Source organism: Mytilus californianus, unplaced genomic scaffold (assembly GCF_021869535.1).
Source record: "Mytilus californianus isolate M0D057914Y unplaced genomic scaffold, xbMytCali1.0.p SCAF_60, whole genome shotgun sequence".
In the NCBI taxonomy this organism is placed as follows: Eukaryota; Metazoa; Mollusca; class Bivalvia; order Mytilida; family Mytilidae; genus Mytilus; species Mytilus californianus.
The window spans coordinates 125,047-145,369 of NW_026262713.1; the positions used below are offsets into that span (position 1 = coordinate 125,047).

Genomic DNA, 20,323 nt, shown 5'->3' on the forward strand with positions numbered 1-20,323 from the left:
GTACATAAAATCTGTAGTCCATCACAAATATTTCACTAAATCTGTAAAAAAACCACTTTACAATGATCAGTACACCCTATTCATTTCATATGCTACCATAGTTTTCTTCTTTAGGATAGTAAGTGGTTCAAATATATGCCAAATGAGACTAAAACTACATGCAAGTTTTCCATTGAAAAGTGAAAAACTGGTCATCAAACCATACTGTCTGCAAAAAAAAGTTGAATTCAAGAGTCCTTTTGCAATTAGACTTCTTGTATCATGACATCTTAGCATAGAAATGAGCAAAAAGTAACAAATTTCAATTTCTTATAGCCTCTGTGTGCATTTTTATATGTAAATATGGGCTACGGCCTAAATCGACTCTAAATAATTCTCAGTCTTACATGGCCTAAGACCATTTTATACTCATGTGGTATGCTTTTTGTAACTTTTCTTTACATATAAAGTACATTTAATATATATGGAAGAATAATGTATGGTTAAAAAACTTCAAAAACTTCAAATTGGTTGAAAAAATGCATGTTTATGTAAGGCGTTCCTTAATTCGAAAATCTCTATTTTCAGGCCCAGGCTCATATAAATTTGACTTTTGAATAACTGAAATAAATCTGATAAATCAAATGAGTGTTCCGTTGCTTTTAAGACTTATTATATTAAATTCAAGAGTATTTAAAAAGCAAATTTTTGCAATATTTAAATTTTTTAGGCCAAAATCTTGACAGTTGAAAATATTTGATTAAAACGTCAAAAATAAACATCCAAATTTCAATATTAAAATGGCCCTAGTTTCTATAATATATATCCTATGGCCATGAAACTTGGCCAACTATCCTATAATTGCCTAAGCTTAGGTCATGCAAAGTTTTATTAAAATTGGTCAAGTCTTTCTATCCTATAAGAGATGAATTCCGTAAATGTAGATTCTGTACTTTGGCAACTTTCCTGAATGGTTTGCTGGTTTCAATTTGTCAAACTCAATAAAAGTAAAGGGTTTACATCTTTGTTTGACAGAAATACTGTTAAAATAAGCATTTTGGCATTATACGGCTAAAATAAGCATTTTAAAGCAGTTTCCATTTTATGCCTAAGAGCCATGCTGACTTTCTATCTGACAGCTTTTTATGTTCCTGATATTTGTGTTACTATGCTTAAATCAAATTTAATTAACCATTTGTGAACTCGGAATCTAGAGAAAAGTAGATTATCACAGAAAAAATGTGCAGAATATTTGTATTTATGTCCCTGGTTAAACGGCCTGTTTGATGTATGTGAAATGTGAAGAGCTTTGTACATAAAATCTGTAGTCCATCACAAATATTTCACTAAATCTGTAAAAAAACCACTTTACAATGATCAGTACACCCTATTCATTTCATATGCTACCATAGTTTTCTTCTTTAGGATAGTAAGTGGTTCAAATATATGCCAAATGAGACTAAAACTACATGCAAGTTTTCCATTGAAAAGTGAAAAACTGGTCATCAAACCATACTGTCTGCAAAAAAAAGTTGAATTCAAGAGTCCTTTTGCAATTAGACTTCTTGTATCATGACATCTTAGCATAGAAATGAGCAAAAAGTAACAAATTTCAATTTCTTATAGCCTCTGTGTGCATTTTTATATGTAAATATGGGCTACGGCCTAAATCGACTCTAAATAATTCTCAGTCTTACATGGCCTAAGACCATTTTATACTCATGTGGTATGCTTTTTGTAACTTTTCTTTACATATAAAGTACATTTAATATATATGGAAGAATAATGTATGGTTAAAAAACTTCAAAAACTTCAAATTGGTTGAAAAAATGCATGTTTATGTAAGGCTTCCCTTAATTCGAAAATCTCTATTTTCAGGCCCAGGCTCATATAAATTTGACTTTTGAATAACTGAAATAAATCTGATAAATCAAATGAGTGTTCCGTTGCTTTTAAGACTTATTATATTAAATTCAAGAGTATTTAAAAAGCAAATTTTTGCAATATTTAAATTTTTTAGGCCAAAATCTTGACAGTTGAAAATATTTGATTTAAACGTCAAAAATAAACATCCAAATTTCAATATTAAAATGGCCCTAGTTTCTATAATATATATCCTATGGCCATGAAACTTGGCCAACTATCCTATAATTGCCTAAGCTTAGGTCATGCAAAGTTTTATTAAAATTGGTCAAGTCTTTCTATCCTATTAAGAGATGAATTCCGTAAATGTAGATTCTGTACTTTGGCAACTTTCCTGAATGGTTTGCTGGTTTCAATTTGTCAAACTCAATAAAAGTAAAGGATTTACATCTTTGTTTGACAAAAATTCTGTTAAAATAAGCATTTTGGCATTATACGGCTAAAATAAGCATTTTAAAGCAGTTTCCATTTTATGCCTAAGAGCCATGCTGACTTTCTATCTGACAGCTTTTTATGTTCCTGATATTTGTGTTACTATGCTTAAATCAAATTTAATTAACCATTTGTGAACTCGGAATCTAGAGAAAAGTAGATTATCACAGAAAAAATGTGCAGAATATTTGTATTTATGTCCCTGGTTAAACGGCCTGTTTGATGTATGTGAAATGTGAAGAGCTTTGTACATAAAATCTGTAGTCCATCACAAATATTTCACTAAATCTGTAAAAAAAACCACTTTACAATGATCAGTACACCCTATTCATTTCATATGCTACCATAGTTTTCTTCTTTAGGATAGTAAGTGGTTCAAATATATGCCAAATGAGACTAAAACTACATGCAAGTTTTCCATTGAAAAGTGAAAAACTGGTCATCAAACCATACTGTCTGCAAAAAAAAGTTGAATTCAAGAGTCCTTTTGCAATTAGACTTCTTGTATCATGACATCTTAGCATAGAAATGAGCAAAAAGTAACAAATTTCAATTTCTTATAGCCTCTGTGTGCATTTTTATATGTAAATATGGGCTACGGCCTAAATCGACTCTAAATAATTCTCAGTCTTACATGGCCTAAGACCATTTTATACTCATGTGGTATGCTTTTTGTAACTTTTCTTTACATATAAAGTACATTTAATATATATGGAAGAATAATGTATGGTTAAAAAACTTCAAAAACTTCAAATTGGTTGAAAAAATGCATGTTTATGTAAGGCTTCCCTTAATTCGAAAATCTCTATTTTCAGGCCCAGGCTCATATAAATTTGACTTTTGAATAACTGAAATAAATCTGATAAATCAAATGAGTGTTCCGTTGCTTTTAAGACTTATTATATTAAATTCAAGAGTATTTAAAAAGCAAATTTTTGCAATATTTAAATTTTTTAGGCCAAAATCTTGACAGTTGAAAATATTTGATTTAAACGTCAAAAATAAACATCCAAATTTCAATATTAAAATGGCCCTAGTTTCTATAATATATATCCTATGGCCATGAAACTTGGCCAACTATCCTATAATTGCCTAAGCTTAGGTCATGCAAAGTTTTATTAAAATTGGTCAAGTCTTTCTATCCTATTAGGTCCAAGGACACAGTTATCGTCCTTTGGTTTTCGTTGTCTACGAATATAGTCCCTAGTGTGAACAGTGTATAACTTGCATTTTTTTTTGATACACTTTCCCAATTTATTTCTTGATATTTTATGCATGAAATATTAAGTAAGGGGATGAAATTACATGTTAAAAAAATTTGGGTGCTGAATCTTTATGTTAAGTAGTGATTTGGTCCAGTTAAAAAAGGTCAAAAATTAGAATGTCTGAAGCTGTCAAACTGAATTTTAGCCCCCCTTAACACAGAATTGTCAATATTTTGAGTTAGAGCTGGTAGAAGTTTCTATAATTTTGATATTATTTGTATCAATAGTAGTACACTACACTGTAAAAATATTTTTGAGATAGAGCAGGTGCGATTTTTTTAATTTGAATTTACTGTCTAAAAGAAATGCACTACGAAATAACTGTGTTCTCGGGCCTAAGAGATGAATTCCGTAAATGTAGATTCTGTACTTTGGCAACTTTCCTGAATGGTTTGCTGGTTTCAATTTGTCAACGGCTTATACGGCTAAAATAAGCATTTTAAAGCAGTTTCCATTTTATGCCTAAGAGCCATGCTGACTTTCTATCTGACAGCTTTTTATGTTCCTGATATTTGTGTTACTATGCTTAAATCAAATTTAATTAACCATTTGTGAACTCGGAATCTAGAGAAAAGTAGATTATCACAGAAAAAATGTGCAGAATATTTGTATTTATGTCCCTGGTTAAACGGCCTGTTTGATGTATGTGAAATGTGAAGAGCTTTGTACATAAAATCTGTAGTCCATCACAAATATTTCACTAAATCTGTAAAAAAAACCACTTTACAATGATCAGTACACCCTATTCATTTCATATGCTACCATAGTTTTCTTCTTTAGGATAGTAAGTGGTTCAAATATATGCCAAATGAGACTAAAACTACATGCAAGTTTTCCATTGAAAAGTGAAAAACTGGTCATCAAACCATACTGTCTGCAAAAAAAAGTTGAATTCAAGAGTCCTTTTGCAATTAGACTTCTTGTATCATGACATCTTAGCATAGAAATGAGCAAAAAGTAACAAATTTCAATTTCTTATAGCCTCTGTGTGCATTTTTATATGTAAATATGGGCTACGGCCTAAATCGACTCTAAATAATTCTCAGTCTTACATGGCCTAAGACCATTTTATACTCATGTGGTATGCTTTTTGTAACTTTTCTTTACATATAAAGTACATTTAATATATATGGAAGAATAATGTATGGTTAAAAAACTTCAAAAACTTCAAATTGGTTGAAAAAATGCATGTTTATGTAAGGCTTCCCTTAATTCGAAAATCTCTATTTTCAGGCCCAGGCTCATATAAATTTGACTTTTGAATAACTGAAATAAATCTGATAAATCAAATGAGTGTTCCGTTGCTTTTAAGACTTATTATATTAAATTCAAGAGTATTTAAAAAGCAAATTTTTGCAATATTTAAATTTTTTAGGCCAAAATCTTGACAGTTGAAAATATTTGATTTAAACGTCAAAAATAAACATCCAAATTTCAATATTAAAATGGCCCTAGTTTCTATAATATATATCCTATGGCCATGAAACTTGGCCAACTATCCTATAATTGCCTAAGCTTAGGTCATGCAAAGTTTTATTAAAATTGGTCAAGTCTTTCTATCCTATTAGGTCCAAGGACACAGTTATCGTCCTTTGGTTTTCGTTGTCTACGAATATAGTCCCTAGTGTGAACAGTGTATAACTTGCATTTTTTTTTGATACACTTTCCCAATTTATTTCTTGATATTTTATGCATGAAATATTAAGTAAGGGGATGAAATTACATGTTAAAAAAATTTGGGTGCTGAATCTTTATGTTAAGTAGTGATTTGGTCCAGTTAAAAAAGGTCAAAAATTAGAATGTCTGAAGCTGTCAAACTGAATTTTAGCCCCCCTTAACACAGCATTGTCAATATTTTGAGTTAGAGCTGGTAGAAGTTTCTATAATTTTGATATTATTTGTATCAATAGTAGTACACTACACTGTAAAAATCTTTTTGAGATAGAGCAGGTGCGATTTTTTTAATTTGAATTTACTGTCTAAAAGAAATGCACTACGAAATAACTGTGTTCTCGGGCCAATTGGTTGTTTTGTTTAAAATTATGGACAAAATTGCTCTTTCAAAATTTCCATTTGGAAGCTTTCATGGGGGAAATCCCCCGCAAATAGTGACAGTTGGCAGGTGTCTTAGCATTTTTTTTTATATTAAATTGTCATGTATTATTCACTTAAATAAATAGTATACTCGGTCAATATCATTTCCAGAATTAACCATCGAAACAGATTTCAAATAAATATTTATATACATTTTATATATCATGTATACGTACAGCACAAACGTAATAAGGTTATTTTAATAGTTTACATGGTTAAACACTGTTCTTTGAAAAGTTGGAACAAATTGACCAAGTAACTTGTCACGAATTGGTTGGAACGAATCGGAGTTGGAACGAATCATCCATATACCGCTTCGTGTGTACAGATGTATGTTTTAATGGTGTTAAGTCTCTATTTCTCATAATTGGTATTCAACCAAAGAGAACTTCAAAAGCCCAGAAATGACTAATGTAAAAATGTAAAACAATTCAAACGAAAAAAAAACTAACGGCCTGATTTATGTACACATCAACAAACAAAAAACATATATGCCGATATTCGGCAACAAACGACATCCCTTGAATTACAGCCTCCTAGCTTGGGACTTGCACATACAAACCGGACTTTCTGTCTGTCAGAGTCTGCAATATGTTTTCGACTCCAATCTTAATTGACAAGGTCTGCCAGTTTTTTGGGTTTTTTTTTTGCGTGAACCCCTTGGGGTTCACGCTTTATATATTGGTGAGTTTTGGAAGTGTCTTGTCTTGCCTCCGTAAGAGCCCCCTTTTATTAGGAGCTCCACCATGAGTTATGGCGTATAAAGGAGGACATTTGGAGTCTGTATCGGTACAGATTAATGCGAGCATTTGCCTACCCAGTTCCCCAGCCAAGCCGTGACGGGTCTTACTACCAGAAAGTTAACCTTCCCCAAACATAATGCAATGCAATAAAATAAAACATACTAACTCGCACACTCACCTGATTCGCTCAGTCCTCAAAGTATAAAAAAGTCCAAAACTATTACATAAAATGGAAAAAGGTCACCCCGGATACCCCACAAATGCCTTGGCAAAATACGTCTAAGGCAATACGAGGAACCGGTTAGGACAAAATACATATCCAAACCGACACTACCAAATGCCTTCAAAGTTATCATATACATTCTTAAAATTGTCTCAACTAGACTAAGGTATAAGGTATTCAGAAAATAAAAACAAATCTTACATTTAACAAGTTACCATGGCAACAAACCATCCTGAAATTTATATATTTTGTAAAATTTCTTGATTTTCCTTGTTTTATGTCAATTTTTAAGTATATTTTAGATAGGAAAAGTATGTGCACACCCAAGAAACAACTTTATTTTTGGTGAGATTATGTCAATAGTGTTTATAAAGATTCTCTAAAATAATTTTGTTGTTTCTTGGCTGCGCACCATGTTTCCACAATGGAAATAATGATGGATATCTGCATAAATTCTGTATTTTTCATTGTCTTCATGATAACGGTACATATGTTGACTTAATTGTAACGTCATCAGATAAAACATCTTATGTTTTCAATTTATTTTTCTTGACTCCATGCATTTCCAAACATTATGTGCCAATTTGGAATAGTTGTCAAACGTTTTATTTTCTAAGGCCAAAACTGGACCTTAATGCCCCTATTCCTTTGTTTTAAAGTCGAAATTTGATTACTTCTTATCAGAGATTGCTAATATGGAATGCTTGTATATTTATTCATAGTTGTACAAGTTGTTACTGAGATTCAACGTATGCTGAAAAAGTCCTGCTTTTGACAAATGAAACTTCAACTGTAAAATATAGTTTATTGAAATTACTTTCCTCAGTGTATATTTGAAAGAGCTAAAACATTAATCTCATTTAATTTGCTCTGAAACTACATGAAACTTTCATCAATGTGGACATAAAACTAAGACTTTAAAACAGAAGCCAACACATGTTTTTTCTTTCTTTTGCAAAATTTCATCTCCGATTTTGTGCATATTACAAAAAAAACTAACACATTTTCATAAATGGTAAAACTACAATTTATTATTATTATTAAAGTTAAGCAAATTATATACAGATATTTGAAAGATTAACATACAGTGTGCATTTAGGTGATTAACTTGACAGAAAAGAAAACACAACAAAGTTAAAAACTGAGAGACAAAAGCTAAACTGAGGAAAAGACAAAAATGTCTTTGTTTTTTTTTTTTACTAATGGATTTTGAATGAGCCGTAGTGTGTGTGCTCTCTTCTTTGTCTAATAAGGTTTCAAAAAGGTTATTCAATGGACACGTGTTTTACACGTTAAGTTTAAATCATACGTTGATAAAATAGAAACATAGATCAGATAATCATTTACACATCATGTTTTCATATTGTTTATCTACTGTAGGCATTCGTTCAATCTGGTCATAAACATTTTGAGTATCTTTTGTTCCAAGTTCTAGTTTAGCAGATACATTGTCCATTCCAACTTCTTCGTATTGGCCTCCACTGCAAAATATATTAATCAGTTTTGAAATATATTGGCTGAGCAATGTACTCTGTACATGGATCATTATTTAATTCTAACCCGTTTTTATTTCTTACTGGAGTAAATAACGTTGCTGTGGTCATCTTGCAACTTTCAAATTTTGTTCATTCAAAATACAAAGAATTGTTTACCAAATGCATTGATTGGGTCAGCCATAATTGGTAAACTTTAACATTGTTATATGTCTAATTCTTGCACTACTGATTTATGTATACAAAACGTACGTATGATATATAAAATAGCAAGGCTGGTATCGCTAATGAGTTAATTCGTCACATTAATGTTTTAGAGATATGAAAAAAAGAGAGAAAATAAAACAAAAGGAGTTACTAATTGTACAATCTTTAGTATTTCATCTTACAATAGTATTTAAACATTTGACTTTTCTACACTTTACACAAATATTCCTCATTCCAAACTGACAGAAAAATTGAAAAAGTTGGTCCTTCTTTGTTTTCGAAAAAAAGAATGGCCAACGTTGATACAAGTATCTTGTCTCAGGAAGGGATAAATCCCACTTTGGAAAAAATCACTCTGTTTCAAACAACAAATTTTCTGAAACTGACATTATCATTACTTTGACCTATAATGGTTTACTTTTATAAATTTTGACTTGGATAGAGAGTTGTCTCATTGGCACTCATACCACATCTTCCTATATCTATTATCAAGATGCTTGATTTTTTTATTGATAGCATATTGTTACGTTTGGAGGACGTGTTTTTCAACAAACAATCGGCATTCCCATGGGAACAAACTGTGTCCACCTTCTTACCGACTTGTTCCTTTATTCATATAAGGCTGACTTCATACAGGAGAACTTCTTAGGAAGAAAGTAACGAAGTTAACAGTATCCTTTAACTTTACTTTTCGCTATAAAGATGATGTTCTCTCACTAAATAATTCAAAATTTGGTGACTATGTTGAACGCACCTATCCCATCAACTAAAGATAAAGGATACAACAGATACAGTTAAATCTGCCTCATATCTTGACTTACATCTACAAATTGACAATGAGGGTCAGTTGAAAACAAAACTATACGACAAAAGAGATGATTTTAGCTTCCCAATTTTGAACTTTCCATTTCTATGTAGCAACATTCCAGCAGCGCCTGCATACGGAGTACATATCTCCCAGTTGATACGATATTCCAGGGCTTATAATTCCTATCATGATTTCCTTGATAGCAGATTGCTTCTCACAAGGAAGCTATTAAACCAAGAGTTTCAAGTTGTGAAGTTGAATTCATCCCTTCGTAAGTTATACGGACGCCATCACAAGTTGGTTGACCGTATCACAGATGATAACGGGTATGTTACTTATGTAGTAACTACAATCCTGTACCCTTTTCCAGATTGTGACCTACCGAATTAAACTTATTACCGGGTTTGTAATAACATGAGCAACACGACAGGTGCCACATGTGGAGCAGGATCTGCTTACCCTTCCTGAGCACCTGAGATCAACCCCAGTTTATGGTAGGGTTCGTATTGCTCAGTCTTTAGTTTCTATGTTGTTTTTTGTGTACTATTGTTTGTCAATTGGTCTTCTCTCTTTTAGCCATGGCGTTGTCTGTTTATTTTTGACATATGAGTTTGAATGTCCCTCTGGTATCATTCGTCCCATTTTTAGACCAATCCGGAAAAATGGTGTTGGCAGGAAATTGTTGAAACTTGTTTTTTGCTGGAGATCGTATTACTCAATCTTTTGTTTCTTTGAAGTGTTTTGTGAACTGCTGTTTATTGATTTTTATATTTGACCAAGGAGTTGTCTGTTTATACCCGACTTACAATTGATAAGTGGCTTCTTTTTTTTTGTCTTTATTAATTTCCATCGTAAATAATACCATAAGTAGTTGTAACTCTACTAGATGTTAAACGAGAATGTCTGTCCTTTAAATCTGCATAAGTGCATATTATTATAATAGGCCATTATTGTTTTGAAAGTTTATTTTTTATATATTTATTAAACCTGTTTAAGTATGCATATACTAGGTACAAGTTAGGTGTATAAATTCTACATACATATTTGACTCTTCTTGGATATGCTGTGTTTCTACAAAAACAATAATATCAACTCAATTTAGAAGAATCACATCTACACTATATAAGACCGTTAAATATTTCTAATTTTAGTTAAAGTATTAACACTGGTTAAGACAAGGATTCCTTCACTAAGATAAACAAAAATCCACGCACTACAAAAGATTGAAAAGAAAAAAAACAGCTTAACCAGGTAACATTCATGCATTACAAGGTCCTTTACCGGTTAGACATTGCAGGAGTTTTACTTATATCAAATGGGACAAGTATTCTTTTGTGAGGAATGTTTAATAAGATTACAATTCAAATTGATAAAAAATGTTGCCGATTAATTTGTGGATTTTCGCGGTCTGTTAGGCAAGAATATCTTTGTGGAAATGCGAATATTTCAACAACTTTTAATAATTAATATATTTATTCTAATTATTGACAATACAGTTATTGACAATACAGAAAACGCTTGTAGATAGTCTACAACAATTTCTTATGTCACATTACAAAAAGAAAATGCTCAAACGGAACGGAACTTGATATGTAACTTACTGTAACAAAAAATAGTAAAGAAACTTAGATATAACAGGCTGACGGACGGAGTTAATGCCTTGAGTTCATCTGGGTCTCGTCACATGGGGATTAGGAATCAACATTTTAAGACGTTGCATATTATACTATGATTTTTTTGTGGCTATGTATATACGTCCTAATTTTTATCCTAGTTTTTTTTTTGCACGTGTTTTGTCACAATTATTTCGATTCTTTGCCATATGTTTTAAACAATTGGTATCCCTTTATTTATACGTTTTGATTCAAAACTGCTAATGTCAAAAACTCCAAAAAACATACATATATTCTCATAAAACAAATATAAATGATTCGATTATCATTTTCTACAGAAAGTTCTTATGACTATTATATTACAAACATATACTAGTATACAGTGTTACAATGCAGCAGCAACCACGAAAACTAACCTGCTTGTTTGGAATTCATATTTCGTCTGCGCTTCCGGATTAGGCAAAATACAAGGCCAACGACAATACCACTAAATACAACACAACCAACTGCAGCTCCTACTACTGTTTCTATTGTATATCCTTTAAGTAATAATTCTGATTGTGCTAAAAATTAAACAAATGTTCATTGATGCGTTGAAAATATTCTTGAAATATTTATGCATGCATCAAATTATAGAATCATATCACGAACCACTAGTAATGTGCAGAAATTTTATGAATTAGAACCAGATGGTGCTTCAATCAAGATACTAAATGATAAAAAAGTGGTTATGAAACACAAAACCAGGTTCAACCCACCATTGTTTTCTTAGAATGTCCTGTACCAAGTCAGGAAAATGGCCATTGTTATATTATTGTTCGTTTCTGGGTGTGTTGCATTTTAATGTTGTGTTTTTGTTGTGTCGTTGTTCTCCTCTTATATTTGATGCGTTCCCTCAGTTCTAGTTTGTAACCCGGATTTGTTTTTATCTCTATCGATTTATGAGTTTCGAACAGCGGTATACTACTGTTGCCTTTATTTATGACACCTCTATATATATGTCATAGACAATTTTGAAACTATTCAAAAAAGATAATAATTGATACGATAAGGTAAATCTGCAAAGCAAGACTGTTTCTTACTAAAAAAACGTATATAAAAATATAAATAGATATACTAAAAAACCTCATACATACAGTTTCTACTGTTTCGTCAAAAACAACAACCAAGTACAATTCAAATGATACTAAAAAAAAAATGTTTCTGCCGAGGTGGCATGCCAAATAAACATTGAATATATTCATATTCCAGAATACTATGTTAAATATCCCAATGCAGCAGAAATGAAAGGATTACTATCATTTGTTAATATAAAGGAATTACAAAATGTACCTTTATTCGTTTTAAAGTTAATGAAAATATTATTAAGTATAGGTAAAATAAATATATTCCATTTCAAAGTTGTTTTGTTTCCTTCTATGATCGTATGTTATTGTATTTTGTATGACTTAAGTTCACCTTATAACTTACAACTAAGGTTATATATTCTCCGAGTAAAAAATAATTTTGCGAACAATTCAAAGTAATGTAAGACATCTGAAAATAACATCACAGGTACATTCACATTACAATAAACTTACATTCAAGTTTTGATGACGCGTAATATATCGTCAGCTGTTTTTCTCCTTCTTGGTTAAGTGAATTTACAGCATATATCTTGAAAAGAGAAGTTTTCAAAAAGAAAGTGATGTCAACATATACAAAAAATTATCTGTGAAAATAAAAGACCAGTGTCCTTGAGAAGCTGAAAAAAACCATGCAAATGAGAGGACAATACTATATCTTCATTTGTTGGCTTTACTCTCCTTTTGAGATATGTAGTTGAAATCTGATTTGTGGTTCCTTTATTGTTTTTCGAGATAAACTGCCTTCCAATCAATATAAAAAACATGATATGGTATAATTACCAATGGTATGACTCTCCAATAGCAACCAAATGACACACCAATTAACAACTATAGGTAACTGTACGTCATTCAACAATGAGCAAAGCCCATACCACATAGTCAGCTATAAAAGGCTACGAAATGACTAATGTAAAACGAGTCACACGAGAAAACTAACGGTCTAATTTGTGTACAAAATAATACATGAAAAACAAATATGTAACACAACAACAAACGATAACCACTTTATTAAGGCTCCTAGCTTGGGATAGACACATACAAAATGTGTCTGAGTTATACTTGTGTGAGTGCGCCAACCCGCTCCTAATATGGACGAGTTGTGTAAGCGTAAAACATAAGAACAAACTATCACAATCAATTGAAAAAGGCTCATTTCATCAGATGGATACAAATATAAATCCATTTAACGAAAACACAGAGTGGACGTGGACGGGTAACACATATGAATATTATCGGGTTCAGTTGGTTCGTTTGAATTGTTCAATCTTTTACTATTGGAATTGGTTTGTCAATAATTTGCGTTTGGTATGTTTTAACAACGTTGGTAGATGTCATTTGACTATAAGTGTGATTGAATAATACTCACCTCAACCTGATAATGTCTACCTGGTGTAATGTAATACAATTTTTGGAAAACATCGGAATCTGCAACAATAACTTCCTTTTGTGTTGTCTGGATAAAAATTGAATAGTGTATCAAACTATTTATAAATCAATGTGATATCAGTGACATAAGTGTGAACAATATTTTCATGAAAGACTTTTTGTGCGTATCTTTAAAATAAGTACGTTGATTTTCTATAGATATGCTTCCCTTATTTGGTATTTAGGGACATATGATGAATAAAGCGCCATTTATTAACTAGTTTGCAAATGAATTAAAAATGAATTTTATTAAAATTGAACAGGATTTAAGGTTGACCTTTGTGCAGTTTTGGAAGTAGTGTTGAGAAATATTTGCACATTGAAGAATGAAAACAAAACGTTATACATTTCATGCGTCATAAATAAACTCAAATAAAATTACGAATTGAAATGAGGAATATGCCAAAAAAGACAACAACCCGATCAAAGGGCGGACAACAGCCGACGGCCACCAATGAGTTTTTCACGCAGCGAGAATGTCCCGCACCCGGAGGTGGTCCTCAGCTAGCCCTCAAATAAAACTGTGTACTAGTTCAGTGAGAATAGACGTCACACTAAACTCCAAAACATATAAATGAACTAAAATTGAATAACATACAAGACTAAATATAACAAAGGCCAGAAGCGCCTGACTTGAGACAGGCGCAAACATGCGGTGGGGTAAAATCAAAGAATATCTACAGCAAAGGGTGTGTAAGTTAAAGCAACAGTAGTATACTGCTGTTCAATAGTAATAAATCAATTAAGCAACCGGGTTACAAACAAAAAACTGATAAGAAACATATTCTATAAGAGTAAAACAACTGAGCAACAAAAGAACCGAAACAGTTGATGTTCCCAAAATAATTTCAGGATCATGTATTTGGCTTTCTTTCGCTTATGTTATCAAGCGTGTATGCTAAAGATCATTCTAGAATTATAAATTAGGTTAAACATATTTTATTTGCTGAAATAATGCGAAATGGATTAGACATAAGTAAATCATACTTATGAAGTCTTCTCCATTAAATTATAAATTTTTTACCAATTAAAATAGTTTGGTAAATTCTGACTATTGTTCATAAAACATTTACATATGCACATCTTTAAAGTCGTGCGAATTGTAATCCTAAGTTGCATTGCAGCATATTCATCGTTTAGGCGATAAGCATAATTGAGGTACTGAGTTTCATCACAGCATTTTTTTTTACTTTCACTTTATACAGTGAAGATAAATATACTTATATACCTATATGGAGTTATTTTCTTTCAGAACGATAGGTCATTCTTTCGAAGAATCAACCCGGACGATACCATGTTTCAATGAAATATGCTCCAAGGCATAAAATAATGACCTGTGTGAGGTCATTATTTTCGTTGATAAAAATGCAAACTATAATTTACTTCAAAATTATAATCCTCTTATAGTTTTTTGTTGCCGATTGGGGAATTTATTTTTTAAAGTTCAATCTATGATAGGTGTAACAAAATCGTCATTGCCCGCAGTTTAATAATAGAAACAAATAATGTGAACTTTTGTTAATTTATCGCTACAATACAAAGACAATATCATATATGTGAGATGAATTTGAATGTAAAACTTTCATAACACTTTAAAATAAAACCAGATTTAACATATTCATGTGTAAAATTTTGAAAATCTTATTGATTCCCACTGAATAGGTTGATTGATTGATGGTTGCTTAACGTCCAGTGGCAAATATGGCATGCGTGTTCAGGACAATACACACTGAATAGGAAATCATACTGTGACCTACATGTATTTATATTCGTTTTCGTGTAACATGTACATGTATCACGATTTCGTGCCCCGTTCATGTCACTTCTGAACTTTTTTACATTTATGTATACCTTTTACTCTATCAAATGATCAACTAATAGAATATTCTTACATTTATGTACCTCACAATGGGGTTGGGTTTGGGAGGGTATATAATTATATCCTGATTATCTGTTAAAAAAATGTATTGCTATTCAAAAGAAAATCATTCTGAATATTTCATTCGATTCAATTAGAATTGTTGAAAAAATAAAAACTTTTCCGCGATAGAAATGTCATTACAAATAGAAAAAAAAAACCAACAACATAACACCCCCCCCCCCCCCCCCCCTCCCCACCTTTACCATAAACTAAGTTGGTACAATAAATTACTTACAAAGTGTCTTGTTATTTTCATACACCGTTATCAGATGGTAACCATTCATTTGTGTCTTACTTCATGCAGTTACAGTAATATTTTTATTGTGTATGGATAATAATTTCTAAGGTTTATATCTAGATTAATTAGTGAGTTGTATTTCACATTCTAAATGAGCCGTAGGGCGTATTAAAACCTGAACGCATTAGAAAGGAATATCCCACTTTAGTGTGGTCGGTAAAATAGAATGCTAAATTTTGCAAATCTTTATTAAAAACAATATTTTTTGACGGTATATAAGTCAGATAATGCATATTTTAAGGTTTTTCTTGTCGTAGAACACACCTCGGGGTGTCATGATTGCCCAAAGAAAGACCTCCCTACGGTCGGTCTTTCATTTGATCAATTCTGACACCCCTCGGTGTGTTCTACGACAAGAAAAACCTTATAATATGCATTATCTATAACATATTTTTTTTGTTTCGACAACATGTAACGAATAACAGGTCGACGGTTTTATATGGTGTATATGAATGTTCTTGCAATTATTTGTACTGTATTCCTGTCATGTAATGTTATCATTTTACCAGTATATTTAACATTGCAATAAAAGTGCGATGTTTAGCTAGAAACAAAACCAGCTTCAACCAACCATATTTATCTTATAATGTCCTGTACCAAGTTAGGAAAATGGCAGTTGTTATTTTATAGTTCGTTTCTGTGTGTGTTGCATTGTTATTTGGTTTTTGTTGCACATCAGTGTCTCTGTTGTTTCGTTTTTGTCCTCTCATAGTTGATATGTTTCTCCTGGTTTTAGTTTGTAACCCGGATTTATTTTCCCTCAATCGATTTATGACTTTTGAACAGCAGTATACTACTGTTGCCTTTATTTATACACCAGCATGCTAGTACTTACGTGAGACATTTTCTAATAACTTTTTATTCTATACACGATATAGTTGTAGCGAAAGCTCCGACATGTAAAACTGACCATTGGATTATATTTATGTGTACTTGATGTATGACGGTAATAACTACATCATAAATGTGACTTTTCAAACATTTGATTTGTATATAACGCACATACTGTTCTCATATCTTCATTTATAGTAAAATCATTCGGAACATTTTGCTGATAGAATTTCATTATTAGAACTTAAAAATATAATATGTAAAAAATATATGACACTAACCCCACTAATGTTATGGCTTATTTTATACTCCTTAATGATACCATTTCTTTCTCTAAATAAAGGTATACTCTAGGAAACTTCCATTGTCGTTAGTATCACAGTCGGTCTTTTGATTTCAAAATTCGTTACTTTGCCAGGAGCTGTAAAATTGCATTTTGTTACATTGCAACTACACTGACAAATCGTCTGTATACTCACATTGATAATAATGCTTGCTCAGACAGTACTTTGTTAAGCAATGCAGGAACACAAATTAATTTGTTTCGTATGTTGAATAAATGTTCATACAAATCTTACGATAACTAATCGGGAGGATTGAGATTTCACAAAACATGTTTAACCTCGCCGCAAATTTATGGCTGTCCCAAGTAAGTATCACCCTGGCCTTTGTTAGACTTGTATGTTTTTGTTGTTTTATTTTAATTTGTGGTTCTTTTATATTTATAGGAGTTTAGTGTGACGTTCTTTTTATCGCATCCGCCGTTTCCATTCTCAATGTTCACCAGAAATAGAGAAAAATTACAAATCAGACGCTTTATTCTGTTAAACACGTCATTTTCGACGGGAAATATCGAAATACATTTTACTGTGCTAATTTGAAAAATACATCTTATGTAAGATAAGTGTGTTCAGTTTCATTATAATGTTATGATAAGAATAACCCAATCAAAGTAGTCAACAGATAAAGTCAAAATATTGCCAATTTTTGGACATCAAAATGTCATATGATCGTTTTACTCCATCTACCTCGTAAAAGCACTACACCAATCCGAATATTTCTGATCGGATCCCTCTAATATTGTTGGCTTTTGTTTGAATTTATGTTTTTTATTTGATTAAATATCTAGTTGTGTTGCATGTCTGTAATGTATCTTTACATATGGCTGCTGGATCACACTTATTATCACCATAACCAATTAACTTTTGAGTTGCTCGTTCAATGTTGCCAATACTGTATAACGGATCTATAAACAACTTCAATACCCGTGAGAGGTTCATCTAGCATTATAACTATGTTTAACCCACCATATCGATGATGCCAGTTGTTTTTTATCACTAGTTCAGTTGGTTAACAACGATTTATTTTGTCGCTTAGTGAATTTACCTTGAAGTTCGATATGTGAGTCATGAGTATTTCATTTTAACCTTTTTTTTCTTTACAACAATGAACAAGGAACCAATCTTTATACATATTCACAAATAAAGAAATACAAAGAAAACACTAAAATAGTTTACTCAAATGTGCTAAGTCTATACAATAAAAACGAAAACTTCGACAAATGCGGTATGTCGACAAATGATTTTTTTTAATTAAATTCAACAGAAATATAAACTTTAAAATATTCAGAAATTTGGCTACTTAATCCTTAGTTCCACTATTTTCATTATGGAATGACGTGACTATTTATCACAATATGTTTTCTTTATATAACTGGCATCTTGTATGTAATAAGCAAACATAGGTAGTAAAGATGATGCAGTTATAGTAAGATTACAGTATATAAGAAACGAATGAAGGTTTCAGTGCATTACGTAAGCAATCATTTCAGGACGAAGACGGCCGGATGCAAAATAAGTTTTATTTTTAGTAGCCGTTGAAGATATCTTCCCAAAATAGAAATAACACACACCTACTAAAGGAGAAGGTTCACGAAAAAAGGGCCAACAAATTACAAATTTCATATAGAAATACTTGTGATAATACTATTAAGACTAAAATAACCTTTTTTGCACCTTCCTATATAATTTTTGAAGCTTTGACCGTATTATTTGTATTTTAGGTCAATTTTGGTAAAAATGTTCTTTAATTTTAATCGTGTTTGGCATAATTAGCTTTGGCCGCCATCCACGATCCAAAACGTATTTATATCGATGAATTATAATATCAAAATTGGAAACTTCTGGTTACAAAACATTTTGGATCGTAGTTCGGCCACGGTTTTCCTCAAGCTTTTATGTCTGAAAATTGCACAAAATCATCATATTTTGACAAAATGTCCAAAATGGGCCTAATTTGGAGAATAGTATGTACTTTTATGAAAAGAACTGATTTATTCAGTATTAAGTCTTTTGAAATAGACCCATTTACGAACCAAATTGTGAACTTTTTGGAGTTTTATGATAAAGTTGATATTTTAGGCCGTTTTGGGCCATAAGTGAAACACACTATATTTACTATCTTGCTTTGTTGTTACAAAAGTTGACATTTCAGACTGTTCACTATTGCCTTTGTCTGTGGCAGCAACTACTGAAAACGTATAGTTCCAATATGCCTCTAATCCAAACAAATGTGCTGTCTTCGTATGAAAACCTACAAATAGCAAATGTAAAATCAAGCGATGGCTTATACATATTAACTGAAGGCAACAGTAGTATACTGCTTTTCAAAAGTCATACATCAATTGAGAGAAAACAAATCCGGGTTAGAAACACAGAGGGAAACATATAAACTATGAGAGGAAAACAACGAAACAACAATATCTGGTCAAAAGTTGCATTCGGTGACCATCATTATTATAGTTCTTCATTGTGCAAATTTGAGTTTAGACAGTTTTTTCCATGTTCTGTTTATGCCTTACCTTTGGTATACTCACGAGTATTGTATAATTCTTAAATGAATGATTAAGGTAATTACAGAAACAGCGACAAATGCAGCAAAATTAGTAGCATACTTTATATAGAAACACATACCAGTTACGTTTGTTATTTTCAGAAATGCAGGTTGAGCATTTAGAACAACTTCATAAGCTTCAATATAATAAGTTGTATTCCCTGGTCTTGGTAATGGCATCTTCCATGTTATTGTTATTTCACTTGAGCTCACGACAGAAGCAGCTACACCTAACGGCTTTTGTGGAACTGCAAGAAAATAAACAACAAAGAATCATTACATCAAGAAAGCAAACACATGAATTTCATGGTAGCATGACCTTTTTTAAAAAGAATTCTGGCCTACACTCATGTGGGCGGAGAAAAAAGAAATTCGAGTTCAAGTGGCTAATACTTTCACAACAATAACCATATCAATTTAGAAAGTAACGTATTTGTTCATAAAAAGCTAATTGGTATTGGGTATACGATTTCGAAAGATCGATTATATGTTCACGGTAGTTATAATGACCGACTGGGATCGTGGTTTTTCGAGTGATCCGATCAAATTGTTTTCGAGTGTGATCACGTTTTGTCGAATAATAATGTAAACACACAGACTTCCTCTCTTGTAAAATGTGAAAAAATTTGCTAAAACTTTATATACAAAGAAGGTAAATATGTATTTTTGTTAACCCTGCATTACTTTTTTCTAAGAAACGTTCTGTTTATTCTTACAATTTTTATACAATGCAAATGTCAAAGGAAATGCGTTCATGGATTTGTGGTGCTGTATACCAGTGTATGCCCAGTCTACGTTTTGTTTGGACCTCGTCATAAACCAATGACGTAGTGCGTATAATGATGCATTATTCTTTTAACATTTAACCACATGAATTAACCGTTTATTAATTGTATTGATTTCTTATACATTTGCTGCAGTTTGTGTATAAATTTTTATCACCGGAATAAACCGTGGTAAAAAGTAAAATCACAAAAATACTAAAGTCCGAAGAAAATTCAAAACGGAACGGCCCTAATCAAATGCCAAAATCAAAAGCTCAAACACAT

The 20,323-nt window shown here is 31.7% G+C and overlaps 2 long non-coding RNA genes across 2 annotated transcripts; both read right to left on the reverse strand.

The window, feature by feature from the left end:
* Window positions 1-7,806: 7,806 nt before the first annotated feature.
* On the reverse strand, window positions 7,807-11,337 carry LOC127707253 (uncharacterized). The gene is made up of 3 exons (XR_007984727.1): window positions 11,197-11,337; window positions 10,208-10,238; window positions 7,807-8,140 (listed from the first exon to the last, which is right to left on the reverse strand). It is a non-coding gene; the product is annotated as an uncharacterized LOC127707253 (long non-coding RNA).
* Window positions 11,338-12,366: 1,029 nt separating this feature from the next.
* On the reverse strand, window positions 12,367-19,518 carry LOC127707254 (uncharacterized). Its single transcript, XR_007984728.1, has 5 exons — window positions 19,355-19,518; window positions 18,840-18,974; window positions 16,664-16,803; window positions 13,274-13,360; window positions 12,367-12,436 (listed from the first exon to the last, which is right to left on the reverse strand). It is a non-coding gene; the product is annotated as an uncharacterized LOC127707254 (long non-coding RNA).
* Window positions 19,519-20,323: the final 805 nt, after the last annotated feature.